Source organism: Microcebus murinus, chromosome 6 (genome assembly GCF_040939455.1).
Source record: "Microcebus murinus isolate Inina chromosome 6, M.murinus_Inina_mat1.0, whole genome shotgun sequence".
Taxonomy (NCBI): Eukaryota; Metazoa; Chordata; class Mammalia; order Primates; family Cheirogaleidae; genus Microcebus; species Microcebus murinus.
The window spans coordinates 54190705-54210563 of NC_134109.1; the positions used below are offsets into that span (position 1 = coordinate 54190705).

At 39.8% G+C, this 19859-nt stretch overlaps 1 protein-coding gene across 5 annotated transcripts in view; it reads right to left on the reverse strand.

The window, feature by feature from the left end:
- Positions 1 to 15958, reverse strand: part of LRFN5 (leucine rich repeat and fibronectin type III domain containing 5) — a 223658-nt gene extending 207700 nt beyond the window's left edge. For 3 of the 5 annotated variants that reach the window (XM_012767072.3, XM_012767070.3, XM_012767068.3), the window contains exon 1: positions 14258 to 15766. The gene's annotated coding sequence lies outside the window, so the exon portion shown is untranslated. Of the gene's footprint in view, positions 1 to 14257 lie in introns of all 5 variants that reach the window. The other 2 variants (XM_076004066.1, XM_076004065.1) reach the window with 1 other exon arrangement.
- Positions 15959 to 19859: the final 3901 nt, after the last annotated feature.

Genomic DNA, 19859 nt, shown 5'->3' on the forward strand with positions numbered 1-19859 from the left:
AAATTTTACTAAAGCTATATTCACTTTTGAATTTCACATGGAGAAGAGTAGCTTTTCATAGAAAATAATTGTGAAAGAAAGGAAGGGAGGGAAGAATAGAAGGAGATAAAGGACAGAAGGAAGGAAGGGACAAACAAGCCAAACAGTGCCTTGACTTCTACTAAGCAAGTTCAGAGATGTAACTACAGCATAATTCCAAAAATATAACTGAAAAGAACCAAGTAAACTTAGCAGCATCTTCCCCAGGAGAAGATTAGGGAGCGTAAGTATAGTACATTGATCTCTCCTGAGCTTTCCTCCTTTCTCTCTGTCTCTGTCTCTCTCTCTCTCCTCACCTCATCCTCCAACCTCCTTGTTTCTCTCTCTTCCCCTACCTCTTCCTCCCTCTCCCTATCTTTCATGGTCTTTCTCCAGCCTTTGGACTTGGCGTTGTTATGATGTGAAGCTACAGTGATCCACCCTTCCAAATCTAAGAAAGGAATCAATGGAAAGGAATTAGATCTTGGTTTTTCAACTTGTTCAGTACTGAGTCAAGCTATGCCTGAAGATAACCCTGCTACTAGTTTTGTGAACCAAGAAATCCTTTTGATGCTTGAGGAAATTTGAATTGGGTTTTCCACTTGCTACTAAATGAGTCCTAAGTGGTACGACCATATTTTGTAGCCTTAACTCTAGGTGCTGAAACCAAAAATCTTATGCTGTAAAATTCTGGTTACAGACCATGAATTCTAACAAGCTTGAAAAAATCACATCACTCCTCTTGTCTCATTCTTTTACATAGTATTCACCTGTAGGACTCAACACCTTCTTGGACTGCTATATATAGTAGAATGTATCATTTCAGCTTAAAATTGCAAGAAATATCTTTAAGTAATTATTGATAGCACCAATCTGGCAAGAGTGAGGCTCACATAGATCTTCTTCAAGAAGCACTGATAAACCCATAGTACTGATTACCGCACCCAAGAAAGTGTTGTATTATGTGCTTTGAATTAATTTAGGAGAGCTGGTACTTCCCATTCCCAATAAAGACTGTATTTCATAGAGAGCATAAAGTACACAGAGAATGAGAAAAATTTTCAGAATGATATCACATTATTTTTCAGAGGTTTTCTTTTCATATTTCAAAGATTATGATTCTTTTTTTGTGTATATCCCCAAATGTTACAAAACACTATAATTAAAATGTAAACAATATATATGTAATGACTATAAAAATGAAACTAGCTTATATTACTACATATAAATAAATTTTAAGGTTTTATAGTCACATTCCAAAACTAAAATTTATTTATTAACATATGTATATATCTATGTAACAATTGATTCAACAAGCACCTCTTGAGACATGCTTTGTACCAAAAGTGATATATTTCACCGAAATTCCCTATCTTGCTTTTAAAATGGCCTTGAATCTGCTTATTTTCTTTAACATATACAATTGAGAAATAACTATTTACTCCATGTTTTCAAATTATAATACTACAGACACCACTTGGAATTGAAGAAATTTTAATCCCCAAAAATCCCTGGGAAAATTTGATTATCAGTTATACATGCCTATTTATTTCGATCCCAATAAAATAATAAACACTATAGTCATATACTCATATGGCTAATTAGACAATTACTTTAATTTTCAATTTAAAATTCAAAGAAACAAAACTATTAAGGAGATAAGCATAAATGGTAAAAGAAACAAAGCATAAATTAGTCTAAAGAACTATAAGGTCAATTTTCCCAAACAAACAAAAAAGTATTCATTTCTCCTCAATTCATTGAACATATACTGAGTAAGAGGAGCAGATTTGCCACAAAACTAATCATGTATACAAAGGCCCCTTCCAAGACACTAACTTAATCTTCATGTTTGTAATTTATATTATTTTTTTCCTTGTAAAATCTCAAAAGTTATATAGTTTCAAAACCCAAACACCTTGGATTGGTCTTGCCTATTTCCTAACCATGTCCTAACTACCATATATTATTAGAGATGTTGCTTTTAACATATGATCCAAGCAGGTTTACTAATGTTTAGTTACTCTAGATCTGAAAAATAATATCTTTTTAATTCATTTTTTAAAAAACCCTCTGGATTAATCTGTGAAGAAAAGTATTGCCTTGATATTTTCTTAGAAGATTCCTTCAGTCCTGGATCTCAACAGAGTAAAGAAGAAAGAAATTTGCAAGCTGAAAATCATTTGAGGCCAAATATTACAGTCTGATATGTAAGATATAAAGATATTTATTATTTTAAAAAGAGAAATTGTACTATACACATAAAAATATTTGCAATTATCCTTTAAATTACAATTGTAATTTTCTCACTTTCAATATATATAATATATATGCATATAAAACGATAATTCCTAGTGCTGTTTGAACATTCCATTATTTGCCAATCAATGTGTGACATGCTGGAAATACATTATTTCACTTACTCCTCACAACAAGCCTTGGGATGGATAGACATCAACATTAGCCTCATTCTTATAAGGAAGCTGATACACATCATGCAAAAAATAATCAACTCTTATGCACTGCATGTAATATATGTAATATATATTACATATAGCAACATACATATATTGCCACATGCAGCACACCTGGTTATTTTAGAATTTACTAGTAGAAATTTCAAATAATTACCACAACAGACATTCCCTATCTTATATTAAGCTCTAAAATCACAGAAAGAAGTACCAGAAAGAAAATGTAAATAAAATATTTTATATTCAATATAATACAGAGAGGCTTTCAAATCAATAATTATAAAATACTTCTGAAGAAAATATTTAGTTGAACATGACACGCATTCCCATGAACCCTCACAAATATATCTCTTTTACTAAAAGTAAAAAAGAAACTGAAAAAAGTCAACTATACTCATCTTTAATTATGTACTATTTGCAAATAAATAGTAGTAATCAGAAAGTTAGAAAATCACCATTACTGCACTACCCATGGCTTACACCCGGCACCTTATTATACCTGTAACAGTAAGTCAAATTCCTGTAGAGTAATTTGATATATAAATGAGAACATTATTAAATAAAATGAGGTATGTGTCAAGTCTCCTTGTAAAGTAATGTTGCAATCTAGATTTAATTTACACAAGAAATGAATAGTAAATACAAATCACTAAAATATAATTAGATAAAATGAAATCCTGGAGAAAGGACACAATGTCACACTGAACTAAAGCAAGCCCAAATATGACTCGGAGAAACGAAGCCAACTTCTCTCTTGGGCTTTAGGTGAATGGTATCACCCCCACCATAAGAAGACAACATTTTCAGGGAAGCTTCTTTAATGCAGTGATAAGTTGCTACATTAGAAAACAGGTTAATCAAAATTACTTATCAATTATATTCAGTCATGTTAGGAAATATCTTAGGAAAAGGCACCTACAGAAAAATCAGCAAACACTTTCAAAGGTTTAAAAAAATGATATATTCTGCCTCAAAACTCCATAAATCCATGAATCAAGGGCCAGCATGCTTAGCTATAGTATATATTAACAAATATATGTTGAGAGGGTTTTAGAAAAGAGAGCCAGGGTTTTCTACCAAAGAGGCATGCAGGCTTGCTATGTCCCATTACCCAAGGTGGGTGTCTCAGTTATCTATTCCTACCCTATAAAATCATGGCTTAAAGTGGCAACCATTTTATTTGTTCATTTTGTATAGGTCAGCAATTTGGGCTGGCCTCAGTTGGATGGTCCTTCTGCTGGTCTCAACTAGGGGTACTCATGTGACTATAATTACCTGGAGGCTCAATTGTGATTAGATGGTCTAAAGTGGACTCATACACATGTCTAGCTATTGGTGCTGTCTCTCAGCTGGGCCATTTGTCCTCAGCGGAGGAAGTGGGCTTCTGCACATGATGGTAACATTTTTCAAGGAAGGCAAGAGTGAAAGCTGCATTGCCTCTGGAGGATTAGGCCTGGGAGTTATATCATCACTTCTGCTATACCCGTTGATCAAGGCAAGTAACAAGGCCAGCCCATATTCAATGGGAAGGGAAACAAGCATCTATTTTTGATGGGAAGAGCTGCAATGAATTTGTGGCTATTTTGCATTCACCGCAGGAGGTAGGAAAGTAGATCACAGATAGGAGCACATCACAGTGCTTATTCTAGAAAAAAGTTTCTTTCTTGACAACATGTACATCTAAATTAAACACAGATTTTTGACTGACCATCGTCAGGCCCCTGTCACTGAAATGAGAACACTGATTCAAGCTGAGGAAATAAGATTGTCATGACTTATTTCTGGCCTTGTGCCAAAGGGATGCAGTAAGGGGTGCAACACCTGACATACTTATTAAGGACTGCAACAATTATTAAGGAATGCAACAATACTCTGCACAAATAACACAACAAAGTAGTAAGAGGTGAGTGGAAGGTAGAGCCTGAGGAGACAAACACCAGGACATTAATGAAGGACAGAGTGATCCCTAAGTTCCACCCCATCCTAACATTGCAGTTTGCTCTGATTCTTCTGAACCAGGAAAAGTGTTAAAGGGACTATGTGTTTTATTAAGCACATACAGCATACCCACCAATTTAAATGGCTTGCAAGTCCCTTTTGCAGATGGGAATTGGGGATTAAAGAGAATAAAACACCCCAAAATAGCACAGTCTAGTTTATCAGAATGTTTCAGTATATACTTATATCCCAGACTCACGATGCAAATATTATCTTAATACAAAAAGCTACAGAATTCCCTAATGTAACCATAAAACACTTACATAAATTTCCTATAAAACATGGCAATACATACAGAACCATAAGGCACAAGAGAAATTAAAAATATAATGCATTTATGCATAGTAGGATGTTCACCATCCTTGAGGAATCTAAAACACATTTATACAATAATCAACAAAAAAGCCATAAGATGTAGAAGTAAAGAGAAATTTCCTAGGCACAGTAAAAAGAGCATCTTCTTTAGAATCAAAAATATTTAGATTTAAATTCTAGCCCTATTGTCTATTAGTTGCACAATCATAGATGAGCCTATTAACTGCCCTGAGCTTCAACATCCTCCTCCAAACAATGAAGACAATCATGACTAACTAACCTGTAGGGTTACTGCTAAGGAATAGAGAAGTAAAAACCAACAGTGTCAGGCAAAGAGTACTGTCTCAGAAAATGATGATGCTGCTGATGATCTTCATCATGCATTATATATTATCCAAGAGATATGACCATCTTTTAGTGCTTTTCCCATAAAATATGTAGACCAAAAGCTCATGTGCTTTACTCAGGGGATGAGGCCTTAGACTTTCGCTTAGCCTCAGGCTCTTAAGTTAAAAACATGTCTAACAATCTTATTATTTTGTTAATAAGTTCCTATCAGTGAGGGAAACTTATTCAAAAGGAAATCATATATACTGATAAAAGTTAGCTATATAAAAGCAAGGAAGATTTTTAAAAATCACACAGCAAAAGTAGAAAGAAAAAAAAGATGGGGAAAATTTAGTATCAGAATAAACTACCTTGAACATGTGATGAACTGGTTCCTGAAGGCTTTCTGCATTCACTAGCATACATAATGAAGGCATTATTAAAAAAATAACTATATTTAGACTTGGTATATCAATCTCGATAACTATCTGAATATATGTTATTTCATGTAAAACTTTTAATAATCATTTTTAAACATGATGCCTAAAAAGAATAACATTCAAGGTTATAGATAATGTTGATAACCAAAAGATTCACTTTGCAAGGAAGGTAACTAATGGATGTTCAACTGTCATTTCCTTCTGTATTCAAATCATTTTTCCCCTTGTTAGAAATTAGACAACTTCCTACAGAGACTGGGGAAACTACTAGGAGCCTAATCATCAATTTTATTAATGGAGAAGGCAATACAAATTTACTTACTAAATATTCTAGAAATCAGTATCATCTATAGCCAAAGGTGTGAAAATGTCATCAAGGGTTGATTCAAGACCAGGGCTGCAATTTGAAAGAATATTTGTTCCTCATTCTACATTGCAACTTTTCCAGAGTGACATCTATGCCATTTTGGCCTTTGTGTCTCAAAGGAGAAATGTTTAGTGTAGTGTCTAAGTATGTATTAAATGTCAAATAAATGTTTGTTAAAGGAATTAAAGAATGGCCTTGACTCATTCTTGTCTAGATGAAAGAGCTCATGATGAAGCCAGCCAATCACTTAAGGGTGAGGTGAAACTTTACTCTTTTCATCTTGCTCCATTTCGTTGGTTTTCTTATTGAGTATGAATGACAAAATTAAAAAGTATGTTATTAATACTTTTCTCTCACTATTTAGTATGAAATAATTAAGTAATTTGGTCATTATGAATGAACCATCTGATTTAAATTTTGAGAAAGTGGTCTCATGTATCTTTACTAATGTGTAAACTGATAATAGAAAATATTTTTAATTTTGTGACCAAATTTGGGTTGGCCAGGTGTATGTAGCATCTTGAAGAGGTATATGTTAAGTACTCCAATGTTGTGTTCAAGCTCAGAAGGAAAGAAGGCATTGAACAAATTGTAACAGCTAACATGAGACAGCAAGATGAAAAGTTACAGAACTTACCTGCTTTCTCTGCTCAAAAGCAAGGAAACAATGGCCCTGCACAGTTCTACACTAGTCAACACACATGGGTTATTGACATTGGTACTACACTTCAATGAAAGTGTAACAAACAAACCAGAACCTTTCCAGAAGAGAGTTATGATAAAGACCAATGATAGCTGACATTTATTGAGCAGAAAAGGTAAAAGGAATTTGAAAACATGGCCATAGAAAACTGTCCCAAACCAGTTTAGGTTCAGGATATGTTTAATAATAAGTAGACCAATTGTGGGTTGGATCTCAAAAAATTCATTTCAAATATTTGAAGTATTTTCATCAGAAAATAGATTTATTGTGTTGCCTTCTCCTAAGTAAAAATTAATTAGAAGCTACAGGCTAGGCATGGTGGTGCGTGCCTGTAGTCCCAGCTATTCCAGAGGCTGAAGCGGAAGGAGTGCTTGAGCCCAGGAGTTCCAGGTTGTAGTGCACTATGATGACTGCACCTGTGAAAAGACACTGCATTCCACCACAGACAATGTAGATTGGCCTTGTTTGTAAAAATAAATAAATAAGTAAATAAATAAATAATACTAAATTTAAAAAGAAGTTACAGGATATCAGAGTTTTGGCTCAACCCAAAAGAGAAAATGATAGCATGTATACAAAAGTGGAATAATCTACTTTAGGTGGTGTGATTTTGGAATCACTGAAAGTACTCAACTTAGTCAAGGTGACCACCTGGCAGAGATGCTTCAGAGAGCTATATATGTCAGGATGTCAGGAAGACTTAAAGTTTCATAAATTCCATGTCCATCAGGGTTTTAAATGAATTTAAATTTGAATGTTTTTCTGCAAGTCATGCACTCTCCAGTATATCAGAGATCCTACAGCCTATAATTTCTTATACCCAGCGAGACTGCCTGGTTCACTCTTCTGCCTGGTTTTTGAAGACACTGATCTATGTGCCCCATACCAGGGCATCTATGTGCCCCATACCAGATCAACAATAGGCTTTGAAGTGACAGAATTATCATTTCCTTTATAGTTTCTTTCTTCACACTCATGCTAGGTAATGATGAAGTGATGATGATGATGGTGATAATGATACTAATAGCTAACATCTAATGCACTATATCACTAAAACCTCCAGACAGCTTTACTCCATAGCTCATACTATTGTCATCATTTATAGGTGAGGACACTGAGGCTCAGAGAGGTTCAAAGACTTCTTTGAGGTGACACAAGGCTTACATGCAGTTGTGTGGAATCCCAAAGTTCATGTTTCTAACTACTACAAAATACCAACCCCTACAAAACACAACCATGATTTCTGCCTAATTTCTTTTCTCTCCCCTACTACAAAGCATAAAACATCAAAATAGAATAAAAAATGTCAAATAATAAAATACTTTCAAGTATATGCATTTGTTTACATTGTTCACATTACTAAGAAAATAAGTTCCTTGGCCGGGCGCTGTGGCTCACGCCTGTAATCCTAGCTCTTGGGAGGCCGAGGCGGGCGGATTGCTCAAGGTCAGGAGTTCAAAACCAGCCTGAGCAAGAGTGAGACCCCGTCTCTACTATAAATAGAAAGAAATTAATTGGCCAACTGATATATATATAAAAAATTAGCCGGGCATGGTGGCACATGCCTGTAGTCCCAGCTACTCGGGAGGCTGAGGCAGGAGGATCGCTTGAGCCCAGGAGTTTGAGGTTGCTGTGAGCTAGGCTGACGCCACGGCACTCACTCTAGCCTGGACAACAAAGCGAAACTCTGTCTCAAAAAAAAAAAAAAAAAAAAAAAAAGAAAATAAGTTCCTTGAGGTCAGCACCCAATGCCTGGTTATATGTTGTTAAAGTGCCTGACATCTGAGCAGTCAACATATGGCAAATATCCCATATAATTTATATAAATAATCTCAAATTTTCAATTTAACATTAGGCTTATATCCATTGAATATGGAATTTCAAATTAAAATGCCTGTAAATATTAGTAATATCAGTATATTTTTCATTTGGAATAAATTCATATGCACTGTTATGCATATGTACAGCATATGCATATGTACTGTTAAATGTAGTGTTCAATGTTCCCATGTAATTTTATGCACTTTAATGCTGCTATGCAAATGCCTAAATACTATAAAAATAACTGCATATAAATCATTTAATAACCTGACAAATTTTCACACAATGAGGAAAAATAATAAAAAAAAATAAAAATAAGGAATAAGAAAAATATCACAACCTATACTTCTAAAGAAGATAAGAGAAAGTTAGGTTTCATGGTGACATAATTGATATATTCCCATCAGTAAATCATTTTAATGCAAATATCCTATAACTTTGAAGGTAACAATACTAAGATCCATGAAAAACCTACTTTAAGACAAGAAATGTGGAATCAAAATGGAGAGTACAACTGAAGTTTGTCCTGCAAAGCTCTGTAGCACTTCCTCAAAAAAGCTGCACAGGGTGAAGTGAAAATAGATTAAGATAAATAGTACTACACCATGTTGATTTCCATTCCTGGTTAAATATACAACTTCTGATTGAGTGTATATCAAACTAATTAGTTGTCTTTCATTCTTTTTCTAAGAAATTAGAAACTGCCCCCAGATTTTGTTAAAAAGTATTATATAACCTTAATCATTTATTTTATTACTTCTTTTCTAGAGTCATATTTGTTGTAAAATCTAAAATAGCTTCAATATTCTATCAAAAATCTGCAAATGTTCTTCACAAGAATTATAATACAAATTTCAAAATATTTCATTGGAATATTTTTAAAACAATAAATTATATATATGTTCCTACAAAAAAATGCAAGAAGAATATTATGAGCTTTAAGATGTGACAGCTTTCTTTTATAAAAATATATATTTTCTAAGAAGACCCAAATTGGTCAATTGGCATTTTTCTTCCAATGTGACCATGCAACATAACAGATATTGGCTATCAAGCCAATTTATGAGAAATAATACAAATGTAGTTTAATAAAGCCTTCTCACGTGGTTTACTTGATATCAGTTAAATGATAGCACATTTATATAACCATGTAATTTCATTGTAATTTTCTACCACTCATTAACCAACTTTTTAATTAGTATTAAATTATGTTATATAGTTCAGTAAAAATCATTTTGTCAGAACAATATGAGAACACTCTGATGTAAAAGCTCAAAAGCAGCCTTACCTATCTCTGTATTCAATTCTTATATTTCTGTCTACTGTTATATTAAACTGGGTTTTCATAATGACATACAATTTATGTTGATAGAGCATAATGAAAATAATTCACCTCTAACCAGAATAGCTTCAATAATTATAAATATAATACTTCTTAATTTCACCATGCACACACCATGTAATGGACAAATTATACTGCCTTAGGTTCTAAGTAGTCCTCAATGATTGAAAGATGCCACAAGAATGAGAATGTGAGCTGTAGAAATAGAATAAGTAGTCTCACTATCAAAGTTTATTGAACAATGCAGAGTATGCACACGTGTTGTCATTGGAATGATTTAGCAAAGTTATCTGTTAGTCATGTCTCCTGGTGGGTCACACTCACATTACCATCTATTAGGCCTAAATTTCTATCTTTACTCTTCAATGAAACATTAAACTTAGAACTGATTACACTATACACAAACTCTGAAGTTAATATCAACATGTTACATTTTTTTAGTAAACAGAAAATAAAAATCAATAGAATAAGCTAATAGGTTAGACAGTTAAACCTTCAGGAAGTTTTAGCAGTTTTTTTCTACAACCTCAAAATTGGCAAAAATACTTACTAGCAATCTTATTTATTATAATTTATCTTCAAATAAATAACCAATTAGCTATTATGTAGTAGTTTCATAGAGAAGCAGGAACATTTTTAGATATCTGCATCTCATTCCAAACACATAAAACACAGCAATAGTATCAGCAGAAAGTGAGATCCCAATTTCACCGGCTAGAAAACTCAGCAAAACTACCGAGCCAAAAGTGCTTTAAGCAGCAAGAAGAAACAGAGCACTGGTTTAAGCGGACAAAGGGAAATGATGGTCATTGATGAAAAGATGAAAAGAAGATATAACATATGATGATCATTTAAACATCAATGCCATAACCAGATATCACTTTAACACCAAGAATCCATTTAATGACAGAGGACACAAAAAGAACAGAATTGGGATTAGGAGTAGAAGAATTCTCACTCAGGTGTCTACAGCTCTTGCTATCCCCTCTTCAGAAAAAGGAAAGAAATCCCCTCTGGCTGGTATTAATCAGAGATATGCCCTGATGAACTCCTCCCAAAGCAAACCAGAACAGGAATCTCATATTTCAAAAATGAGATGATTTGTTTCCTATATTAAACATAAAACAAAATACTAAAAAAAATGAGATATGTGTATATGTTTTTTCATATACACTTAACATGTCTGAGGGAAGTAAAGAGATACGTGATGAACAGAAGACTGGTGTTGCTCAAGGTCATTCTCCTCTTAAAAAGAGAAAGGAACAAAATGACTAAAAGAAATGGTTCTCTAGATAGGAATCAAGTGACAACTTCTTTGCACCTAACTGTTCATGTCTATTTCCATAGATGTTTTATTGTTCCACCTTTACTAATAGTGACTTAAAGAGGGCTTACAAAGAAAGAGGCTTTTGCTGGGAAATTTCTTATCACTACCTGACAGTCTTATCAATGATAGGCTAGTGAGCCAGGCCAGTTAGCCAGGCCAGCTCTAAGGACAATACTTAACAAGGACAGTGGACTGGGATCTCCAAACTGACTTGTGCATTCTCCATCTCTCCAAAAAAGGGAGAAGACAAGGGTGGCAAAAACCTTCATTCTTTTGATGAACTTCTATACATGAAACCCTGTGCTAGGAACTCAATTTAGTTATGACATTTAACCTAATTCCAATCTGGACCAATGAATGGCATTTTTAAGCAGGAATCACACCATAATCTAAGTTTAGGCTTCTGAGCATTCATCATCCATTTTAATGCATTCGTTTTGCCTTCTCTGAGGATCAGGGTGCAAAGGCAAGACTTAACCTACAAAAGATTGATTTGTTAGTGGACAAAGGCCAGAAGAAAGTGAAATGAGGCAGGAGATAGAGAAAATACCTTAATTCCCAGGTACCTTTATTCACCACCAGTCTTTCTTTCTTGGGCACACTCTGAATAGGTATGTTATTTGCTAATAAATATTATGAGTAGGATATTTCTACTGCAATAATATTCTGGGGTAATTTGGGGAACAAAGGGGTATTCTTGGCTAACATTTAGAACACAAAAATCAGATTTCTGTCTAGGATTTTCTGAGTGTTAGGGGAATTACAAATAAATTCACTAAAAAAGAAAAAGAAAAAAAGATAAAATAAAAGAAAAAGTCTCTCTTAATCTCTCCCAAATTCTCAAGTTTTAAAAATTTTATTTATTTAGTTTTTAATGCAGGCAATGCGCTTTTCTTGTTTGTATGTTTTTTGCTGAGCCCTCAGAGGGCAGAGTGTGGACCTGCTTTTCTGCTAAAGTGGAGTTATCTTCTGTATCCTTCACTGGTTCTTCCTAAGGCTTGAAGTCTTCACAAAGCAAATCTGTCTGAAGTGTGGCCCTCCTGTCCTCCTCCTTCATGTTTACGGGGTCTGAGGTGGGGGAGGGAGGTTAGTTGACTTCAGAGCTGTGTTTCAACTGGAGGCAAAAAGGGTATAAATGACCTAATCAAATTGAGGAGAGCATGAGGGGAGAGCAGAGAATGAAAGGAGAGCAGAAGAGGAACAAATGGGAATCTAAGAAACATACACTTAGCTTCAGGTTTTTAATCCTGATAAATCATGCACAATTTCAAGGCATTTTTGTGGCCAGTTTAAGGTCCATGTTCTTGAATATTCATTTGGGGGGGAAGGGGGTGAGAAAGAGAGACAGAGAGAGGGAGAGAGGGAGAGACGGAGAGAGGCAGAGGGAGAGGGAGAGGGAGAGAGAGAGAGAGAGAGAGAGAGAGAGAGATTGATCTTTTTTTGCAGCCACAGGCAGGACACCACCACCCTCCACACGCCTCTCTCCATCTCCCTCCTCTCACATCCAGGAGGCCACCTCGGCCACGACAAGCCTGGCCACGACAAGCCTGCCGTCTGCCAGGGGGCCAGCAGAGCTCTCCTGCCCCGCCCTGAGAAATTGTCAAAGCCAGCCTGGCAGCTGCAGTGGCAGAACCCAGCCCCCAAAGCCGGCTGCATACACGGCCTTGTAGCACCACCAGCCTGCGAAGGCTGCAGCAGCAGCCAAGACCAGACTCCAGAGGAGGTGTTGGGGATGTCAGCTCACAGGGACAAGGAGAGCAGCTATCGGCCAGCTCGAAGTCGGCAAATGCCATCATATGGATATCCACAGAAACGCAGCGAGTGGAGAAAAATCAAGCAGCGCCCCTATACCTCCGAAGCAGCTTTTGCAAAGAGAAGCCCCCAAGTAGCCCCAGCCACACCGCCTCCTGGAGCAGGACGCACAGTGCTTGGCGGGGCCAAACCCTCCGCTGAACGCAGCCAGCAGGCAGCTCCCAAAGGCGGGAGACAAATGAGCACTCCCTTAGCTGAATTATTCAGCCCGTCTTCACTATGGAATAAAACATTGATGAGACTACTTTGGAAGTGCTTTATCTTGTTAATCCTAATGCTTTCCAGAAAGGAGTGAAATTTTCTGAAGGGGTGAATGTAGAAGTGAGGGAAAAGGAAATGAGACAAATAAGGTGCGAGGGTAAGGGGCTTTGGAAGTTAACTAAATTTGTTCTGGCTCAGCCGGTCATGGGAATCTCCATCTTAACATATCAGACCAATATGTTAATTAGGCAGTCACAAATCCAACCTGCAAATCAAAGCACTAAAAAGAATTTTCTAAATACCTATTACACAGACACAAAACAAAAACAAAACAAAACAAAACAAAAAAACCAAAAACGCACACACAAGCTCTTCTCTGCAAGGGAGACAATACAGCTGGGGATGGTATTGGGTGGTGGTTAAGGTTTTAGCCTCCTTCTCCTAGATATAAAAAGGACTTCTTACATGGATTTATTCTGCTACATAAAAGGAAACCCATGCAGTTAAACACCATATCTCATCACACACATCCCTGACAATGAATTCCCATCCATGCAAAGCAAGTCCCAAGAAAACTCCATTTCGGGTCAAAGTCTCCAGATGCGTAATTTTCAGCTGCTAAAAGGATCTGGCAAGCTCGTCCACAACAACAACAAAAAAAAGAAAACCACCTGGCACCAGAAGTAGAGAGAGGTCAAAACGCTCTTTGGCTGAAATGATGGGTGGAAACCAAACACCCACTCACGCTGCACAATCTGGAGAGGGTTGGATACCAAATGGTCCATGGCAACCATAGCCCGAAGGAAACACAGAATTTTAATCTCTGGCATCTTCAGACAGGTTAAACACGCCTAGCTCTAAAAAATATCACTAGGGTGGAGCATATCCATATTCCCTTAGCTTTCACTACTAGATTAGGTGCTCAGGTATAAATTTATATTCCACCTACTAGAAATTGTATTACAACATCACAGAGCAGGCGCCCTTGGATACCCAGCCCTTCCTAATGATTTTCAAAACATTAATAAGTAAAGTAGCCTGCAATGCAGATAAGACACTAGAAACAAGATCAAACGGAAACTGGGAGAGGCGAATAGTCATTTGCTTGTTACCTGGTGCCTCTAGGGGAAAAGACGGTCTGTCGTAGGAAGACTTTCTGCCCGCAGGTACAATCCCGGCAAGGTGGCTCCAGGTGGCTTTCACAGTCATATGCCGAGCTTGTTCACTTCTCTGCCCTTTGCCATAGCTCAGCACCCGCATCCTAGGGAGTCGGAGAGGCGGCTCCTGCCACTGCCGCCGCTGCCCGCAGGTCGCGCCGGGCGGGGGATCCGTGGTGATCGCCCCATGAAACCCGCGGCTCAGCGCCCAGAGAGCGGGCAGAGGCAGGGCGGCCACGCACGCACACACAGATACACGCACACTAACATACGCACACTCACACACTCGCACCCGGGCGCGCGCGCACTTGTACTCACACTTGCACACGCACACCCAGCACCGCACGGGGAGGAAAAAGCAAGGAGGGAACTGGTTCTTCTCACGGTCGGCTTTGAAGTCCACCAGACCGCAGGCAGCAAAGAGAGCTTTCACGCATAGCAGTTTAATTACGTTTCCTTCAAGTTCTCCAACCCAAATCCATGTAATTCAAGAGCTGTTGACATTTTGGTGGGGAACAGGAAGCCAAGAAAGGTCTGGGGAAGAGTCAGGGATTTTGTTAAGCAGTTTGAAAAGCAATCTTCATTACCTTGTTTGCACAGCAAACCACCTAGAAGGGCTGAACTTTTGGCTTCAAATGCTGTGGAATGAAACGTAAATATCCCTCTGGCCAAGACAGCAAGGTCCAGGTGCACGGAAACAAGACAGCTGCAAGACCCTCTCTTGACCTTGTGATGTACCTGGAAGCAGGTTAATACCGGCGTTTTCCAAGCTTCTGGGTAAAGCAATCCACGCACCTGGGTCCACAACCCAGCAGCTTCTCCGAATCCTGCCAGGAAAATGGGTCTGGGCGTCTTCCGCGCTCTGCAATAACCTGGGCATGGAGGGGCATCGCCGAGTTAACACATTTGCTTCTGGGCAGTTGGATAAAAGACAGTCAAATGCATCAGATAGGCGCGCGCGTACACACACGCGCGCACACACGCGCACACACACGCAGCTAGATGGAAAGCAGCTTACAAAACACTAGAGGGATGCCAAGATGACTTGAAAAGGTAGCAAACATCCAGAATCTTTTCGGAAAACAGAAGGGCCAGCTGGGAGGTTATCAAAGTCTTCTCAAGTCTTTCAACTCTTCCTCACGCTTGTGAGTGTGTGTGTGTGTGTGTGTGTGTGTGTGTATTTCCAGGTTTCGTTGGTCTGCCCCACCCCCGTCCAGTTGCGCTTTTTTCCTTATAACCAAGCGTGCAAAACAAATTATATGGGTGGGTTGTGCTCACAGTCCACAGCTCCCCAAAGTCGAGAATCCTATGGGAACAGCCAGCTGCGAAACCATTCACATCCTCACGGGAAGAAGGAAAAACACGCGCAAACACACGCGCACACAGGCACACACACACAGCCCATGGTTCAGGCAGCTCAGCACACGCTCACCGCCTCCCTGCGCGCCGCTGCACACAGCGCCCCGCCCGCCGGCCGCGGCGCCGGGGCGAGCCCGCAGTTCAGGCGCTAGGCAGGAAACGGAGGCTCCAGGCTGCGGCCGAGTCAGGGACCGGCCCCAACGCCGGGCTCCCCGCGGCGGCGCGTGCTGGCACCGGCAGCCGCCCGGTCCGGAGGAACTGCGTCCCGCGCTGCAGCATGGAGGCGGCGGCGGCGGCGGGCGCGCGGCCGTGAGCCCAGCCCTCGCCGCAGTGACGGGAGCGGCCGCGCCGCCCAGACCCCGAGAGTCAGACAAGACCCCGAGAACCCGATGATACCCCGGCCGGGGCCAACTTGCTGTTCTCAGCCCTCGCGCCTCCCCACCAGACCGGTTCGGGACCGATTCACCCGGGGCGTGCGCAGCGGAACGGCGAAGCTCTGGGAAATCCCCGGGTTGAGGAGGCGCGCGTGGGCGTTGCAGGCGGGGGGAGGGGGAAAGGCGGAAAACCTGGAGAATGAAGGCTAACTTCCAGGGGCGTCCCCAGCTGTCTGCGAAAAGGGAATGTGCTCCTTGCCCACTGCCCAGTGGTAACAGAATAAAGTGTCACCGGGTGAGGCTGCAGCTACTTAATGGCAGTGGGAAACGTCAGTAGCTATAACCTGCTGGAAAAATCTGAGACGGAGAGCTACAGACTTGGGGTTTCAGTCAGCTGAGGTTGGCTTCCAGTGTCCCCTTAGTTGTGGGCGGTGGTTTACTTACTAACCAGATGAAAGCGAATTCTGAAAAGAACATTTATATTTGGAGATTAGCTCAGCACCAGACGAGAGCTGCAGTTGGCCACATTTTAGTATGTCAAGGACAGAAAGGGAGTCGTCATGAGCCAGGCCTACCTCTAAGGTCACCGGCACAGGGGAAGGGTCTGAAGCAGGAGACAGGTGCCACGGAGAGGAGGCTAGGCAGGGCCCCACGGAGAGGCATCTGCCCCAGGCCCTCACCTGGTTTTGCTCTAGACTCCGACAAAACTCCAAGTGCTTCTACCCCCGACTCTATCCCCCACTCCCACCAATCTGGAAACCCCAGAAAAGACTTCTGGCTAAGAACCCCGGAGTGAAATCTCGCAGTTCCATTCTGTTGGAGCCCTGAACTGCTTTGCCTCCACCGGTTTACCAGCACGTGGTCTTCAGCCTCTGCACACACTTCCCCTTCCAGCTAGGATCCTGGCTGGCCCAGACACCAGTCTGTCCCCAAAGGGAATGGAAGAGTTGGGGGCTGCAAAGGGAAGGTAGCTAATAAGGGCCTCTTCCTGGCCTACTTGGCAAAGGCTCTGGAGCGGCGGCCTCCTTGGATAGGGCGCTCTCTCATTTCGCTATGAAGGGCGCGCTGTCAGGCTTTATCGTTGCCCTGCGGGGGCACACACTAGCGGATACCTGAGCACACGCGCGCGCTCACCCGAGCGCGCACACGTGTACCCTTGCGTGAAGAAGACGCACACGGCCGCCTCTGTCCGGGAAGAACCCGCGTAGTCAAGTGCTTTAGGTGGAAACTGCTCGCATCTCCTTTCTCTCCTCTGCTGCCCCTCTCCTCCCTCCGTCTCCCGGTGCAATCCCGGGTTTAGGAATCCGCGTAGACTGTCCGCTTTGTTTCCGAGGAGCGCGGCTCTGGGCTGCGGTTCCCGCCGCGCAGCCTCTCTCCAGGTGGGCGAGCGCCGCCAGCTCTGCGGCTCCGGGGTTCTCCGGCGCGCGGGAGGTACCGGATCCGCGTTCGAGAGCTGGAGGGTCAAACTCCCTGCCGCGAGGAGACTGCGCGGCACTAATAAATCAAAGGAACACCGCGAACGCATACACCGACGGACACCACTGAAGTCCAGGGGAGTCTCCACTAAAACCATTAGCGCTTCCCTTGTAGCTTCTGGGTCCCCGAAGTGGAAAATTGGGGTTTCCGAGTTCACGGCGAGGACTTGCGGCGAACCGAGGCCACAGACCCACAGAGGCACGGGGAGAGAAAGTGCTTCCATCCTCGTTCCACTTTAAACTTGGTTGTTTCTGGGACTTCACTGGAGAGCGATGGAGTTGCACCAGCCGGGACTACAGGCACATCCGAGCGAGCACTTCCAAGTACTTTAGGAAGCGGGGGTGACTCCTTTTCTCTCAGGATTGTCCCACTTGCCACCCTTTCCTGCTGAGCTGATAGGCACCGGTAAAGTCTAGCAGATAAGGATTTGCAGTTCCCTCTGGGGACTGAAGTATATAGAGAGATACTGAATAAGAAGTCCAAAGACCTTGCACTGATGGACTGAATAGTGTCCGGATCGAGGTAGGGAGGAGAGACACTTAGCCAGCTGTACGAAGTCAAGGGTTGGGAACAGGACAGAGTTCAAATAGTATATTGTTTAAAAAAGCGCTCGATCTCTCTCTTTCTCCGTCTTTCTCTCTGTCTCTCAGAAAAGTGAAATCAATGAGTCCTTAATGTAGAGAGTAATAATGCATAACTTTTCAGTGTCCCTTCATCTCTTCATGTTGTGAATACTACCAGGCTTAAAAAAAAAAAAAAAACAAGCCCTCTCTGTTTGCTTTGGCCTTCCTGTATATCATGCATTATATTTGAAAGTGCTTTCCTCTACTACTCCATTTCACCTCATCTATAGAAAACAATCTCTCTTATAGCTAGATAACTTTTCACTCTCCAGGTACAGTATTTTCCTTTTCCCTCCTACACAAGCTGATTAGAATTTTCAGAGAGAAAGGAAGAAGAAAGCTTTGTTTTGTGTGCTTGTCACTTAAAAGAGGCAAGACCTTGAGGCAGAGGCTGGGATATTTTTTCCCCAAAGAATACCAAAACTAAGAGAGGGTTCTTTTTTATTTTATTGCTGTGGAGAGGAGAGATTGAGAACTATTCTGGTTTGTCTATATACTTATTGTTGATTTTAGCCAAGTGTGAAGTTGGTATATGTATAAGAGTTTAAACAAGTTCCTTGCAAGATAGTATTTCTTTATACATTAGCATTTAAAAACGAGTAATTTTTTCCATAAAAAATTTAGGTTGACTGTTTTCCTCAATAGAATATCTGCCTTGACTTTCTTAATATGTCCCCGGGCTTACTGTTTACACCAAATCATTTTAAAATCCTTTTAACTTTCTCTTTCTCCCAGGTCATTTTTCTAAGAACCAAGGGCCATACGTGTTGGACTGCCAATTTTCTCAGACTAATCCAGCATTTGGGGGGAAAAAAAAGGTGTTTTACTGATTTGGGATGGGTCAAAGAAATGTGAATGTTTCGCAGTTAAAATGATAACTATCAAAAAGTAACCTCCCCATAATATGCCAAAATAAAAAAAAATTAAAAAAAAAAAGAAAGTAACCTGAATTTCTGCTTATATTATTATTTAACATTTGAGTTTCTCCTAAGGTAGTAAGAAAGTTATGATCTATTTTAAAAATGATGTTAACAATGAGTTTGTACGCCTTATGGATTTTCTTATTAATGGGAATTGAAGGATGTGGTAACTTATTACTTTGTTTAATATTTTGTTTCATGTATGCTTTAAGAAGCTTATTTTAAATTGGGAAAATCTTATCTCCCAATACTCTGGATGATAAATCACGATGAGCTATAAGCCTTTCATTCTTTTTACTAATATAATGTAATATGATATAATAAGTTACCTATTAATTCAAAACCAAAAAATGGTGTGAAGAAACAACAAGGAAATACAAGTTTCTGAAATGAAGGGATATCACTTTTTAAAAACTGATGAAACAGAATAAATGAAATCCAAACCTTGAAGTTTTCTTTAATCACTATCATAGATGTACCCTACATAGTTTTAAATGTGAAAAGAAGTCTGCTTATTTTAGGAGCATTTTTCAGATGTTGTACCTGACCATCAAGTTCTAGAGTACAGTGTATTTTGGCAACTCAATCTTACCAAAAGCATAATTCAACTGACCTTTAACCATAGTTCAAGACTTAGGTTATCTATGTCATACATAGGTAAACAAATTTCTCATTGGACCAAAAAAAAAAAAAATCAAATGTATTTAGTACTTAATATTCCTTTCAGTTACAGAAAACACTCCCTCATTTTAGTGTTTCTTGATTTTTTTTACTGATTTATTTAAAAAACATTTATTTTATATTC